This window comes from Lepidothrix coronata, unplaced genomic scaffold (assembly GCF_001604755.1).
Source record: "Lepidothrix coronata isolate B3197 unplaced genomic scaffold, Lepidothrix_coronata-1.0 Scaffold14, whole genome shotgun sequence".
Taxonomy (NCBI): domain Eukaryota; kingdom Metazoa; phylum Chordata; class Aves; order Passeriformes; family Pipridae; genus Lepidothrix; species Lepidothrix coronata.
This window is the reverse complement of record NW_016690194.1, coordinates 7,157,126-7,160,903: the sequence shown is the minus strand read 5'-3', so window position 1 is coordinate 7,160,903 and position 3,778 is coordinate 7,157,126.

Genomic DNA, 3,778 nt, shown 5'->3' with positions numbered 1-3,778 from the left:
GAGGCAACAGCTCTGACCCTTCTGTGGTTTCTTATGCCAGCTAGAACAGTTCAGGAATACTGTCTCCAAGATCCACAAAGAGACTTGGTGCTGAAATTACGAAAGAAAGCACTGAACTTCACCTTTTGAGGACCTCTCATGGATTATGATGCTGGGAACAGAGAGGAAATACCAGCTGCAGCCATGGCACTGCAGACAGACAGCTTTAAGACACAGAAAAAAACTATACTATGGAGATTGCTGACAGTGCAGCCTGGCAAGGTTACATCAGACATGGCACCAGGCACAAGAATGAATCAAGCTTGGGTGAATTAAGAAGGTTGTTCAGCACCATCAAAATGCCCCTGGAAGCACAACACACAGGCTCCTCCCTCCCTGGCCCAACTTTTTTATAGCCTTTTTTTTTTACTGTGGGCACATTTGGTAAACATTCTAAATCACAGGAAACACTGGTCAAAGTGCTTTTCCCCACAATTAATAACGCCTTTGGTAATTATACTTGAAAGTCTTTATAGAATACTTTTCCAGCATTATTTGTGACTCTTCTTTATCCTCTATCATATGATTGTTTTATTGTAAGAACATGGGACTGCCTCATTATGCATAGCACCTCCCACTAACACTTGGCTTGAGATGGTTATTTTGTTCATATTTTCCTTTTATGTTTCTCAGTCTTCCCTGGCTTTTTTCCCTTGAACTCTGGGAACAATGATGGAACTGAAATGTGGAGAAGCTTAATGAAATATGAAATCTGGTGACAGAATAAGATGTGATAAAAACCAGTTTTTAAAACTTTCAATAATCCATTCTTCTAAAACTTCACAGTCCCACAAATGGGATGCAACATAGATTATCTGAAAAAGATCAGTCAAGAGAGAAACTGAATTGCTTTTGGAAGTACATTAGAGCCTCACCTGTTTGCATTCTGCAGTAGAACATGGTTCAAACACCATGAAATGCTGAGTTTACCAGTTTATCATTGCTTTTAAAAGAAATTCACAAGAAACATTGCATACATGGACAGAAGAAATACAATAAAGATGCTTTAGCTGCTAGATGTGATGCCCTTAGGTTATAAATGAGACAACATTTGTAGGGAAGAGCAATGTCTTAAAATAGCTAAGATGGCCAGTTAACTTACATACCCAAAAGCTTTGCTCCTTTTTTCTGACTGAAATTGTTAATAACTCTTCACACAAACCCACTGCAGATGTAAATTTATCTCAGTCACCAAAAGATCTTGCCAGAAGAACAGAGGAGTAGGGTAGATTAACACCGTGATTTGTTTGTATCTTATGTCTAGATGACTTCACTCAGATGAAAACTGCAACACCAAACCCACAAATGCAGCAGAGTCAGCCTGATTCCCCTGAAATGTATCTGTTCAGGAGAAGCAAGAGTCACTTTGAAGGGAAAATACATCAATACTCTGTTTCTTTGACCAAGCCTTGATTCTCTTTTTCCTTCCTGTTCTAGAAGCCCAGTATTCCAGTATTCCCACCACAAGCGAGAGATGAATCCAGCTGTGACTTTTCTCACTCAGTAGAATTATCCAGCCTTAAAATATAAGACATGTGGGAAAACTTACAAGCTGAGAACACTGTAGACATTGAGAATTTGGGAGGGAAGGTATTTCCAAAAGAGGAGATAAAAAATGCAGGCAGTTATGGTCTGAGACTATTATTAAAGAAAAAAAAAAAAGAAGATAAACCCCAAACCCCACAATCAAACAAACAATAAACTCCAGGAAGAAGAGAGGTCCAACAGCAGATGAAGTCTGCGTCAATGTGTCTGTGAGCTGCCTGTACCAGCAGTGACACACAACAGCCTCTGCTTCTGCCCAGAAGCACAATGGGGAGACAACAATGAATTTGTCATTTTTGCAGACTCCAGTTAGAGATCGAGGGGCCTGCAAAGAGCTCCAGAAACAAGACAAAGGGACTTGTGCTGCTGCATGGGCCACGTCCCTGGGTTTTGTCTGTATTTGAGTCCTTGGTAGGAACCTCCTGGAGCATTTACAGTGTAAGGGTGGCTGGAGAGGTGTCCTGACCAAGTTGTCAAAGCACAAATGTGGTGAGGTTTAGAATTTCCAGGTAAGGACCTGGATGTGATAAAAACCAGTTTTTATCAATAATCCATTTTTTCAATAATCCATTCCTCTAAAGCTTCACAATCCCACAAATGGGGTGCAACATAGAGTTTCACTGCTAGTGAAACCTGGGTTTGGCACCATGGGATTTTTTGTACACTAGATTTAATGGGCCAAAACTCATCCCAAAATGTTTTCACAGTTGTCAGTACATCAGTACACAGTGTTGTTCCATCTCAGGTGAGCCCTCCAGAAAGGAATTCAACAAAGAGTTGTGCATTTTACCAGAAGTGCCTCCACCCCTGTGCTCAAGACTTAAACACTTAAAAAATTGAATCACTACAAAACCAGTAAAACAAGAAAAATTTAGGCAGGATTTCTGCTGAGAACATTCTCCTAGATAGTTTCTTTGTATTCGTTTTGAGAAGCATAGGTACTTCCAAGCACAATCCTAGATCACTGAAAGAATAATTAAGAGAATTAAAAGATGTTACAGTTTCCTTATGATAATGATGATAATTCTTGATACTTCTACCCAGGGACACCAACACATTAAGGAGCAAAACCAAATTCTATTGCCTAGGGCAGAACCTGTGGAAGGGAAGGTTTGTATTTGCTGTTTTCTCTTGAAAAAAAAAGGTATGTCTTTTCTTACTACATTTTTCTTTCTGTATTTTTCCTTTCTATGCATTTTCCTTTCTATATTTTTTAAATCTTGTTGTTCCTTCCTCTAAAACTTAAATTACAAAACATGATTCAATGTTATAAATGACAGACCATACTGATTCTTCTAAATTTTTATGCATATGATTGTGTTAAAATTATGGCAAAAATTATTAATCCTTCCTTTTAGTAGAGTGTTACAATTACAGTTAAACCTAATATTTTTAAAATATATATATTAAAGTCTGAAAACAATATTTTTTTATGAAAGAGCATTTTTGATTAAAGAGTGCAGGCCGATTTCCCTAGCACTCTAAGAGGGTTTTTTTATTATCACACTTCTTTTTAACAGTGAAAGTGTCACTCAGGAAGATGAAAATTGAATTTTCTTCAAGACAATTGCATTTCTGATGCTCTATGATGCTATCATGGAGAGGTCTAGAGCAGTGCTATAGTGTTAAACAAAAAGTATGCAAACTGCCTTGCCTAGACTGTGCTTAAAATTTTACATTTAACAAGCTATGGGTAGAAAAGTTCCATTTAATTGCAATTCCCATTGGTTAAATCACTCATCTCTTAGGTTTTCACCACAGGGTGTGTCTCTGAGAGGGCACTTTTACTTTGTTAACATCATCTTTAGCAGAAGGTCTCCATGCTCTTCCTTTCCGGGTGATGAGCCCTGACTTGTTCAAGACAAGGATGAACAGCAAAAATCCACCATAAAACCATCAAACACACACTTCCCTCCTCCGCAACAGCTTCTCTTCTGTGCAACATCTCTTTTGGGATCAGACCTTGCTGTGGGGATCCTTGTCTGTGTATTTTGCTGAGGGCAAGTAATTTTATATATTTTTAACATCAATGTCATCACTTTCCAGAGCATCCCCTGAATCAATCAACATTTCAGCAGAGGAGGGGGATATGAGCAGTCAGCTGCTCTGCTTTGGCTTTGAATTAACTCTCGTCCTGAGAGACTGTGTTCCTTCCAGGGAAATTCTCTAAAGTTCTTCAGGGAAGTTCTATAAC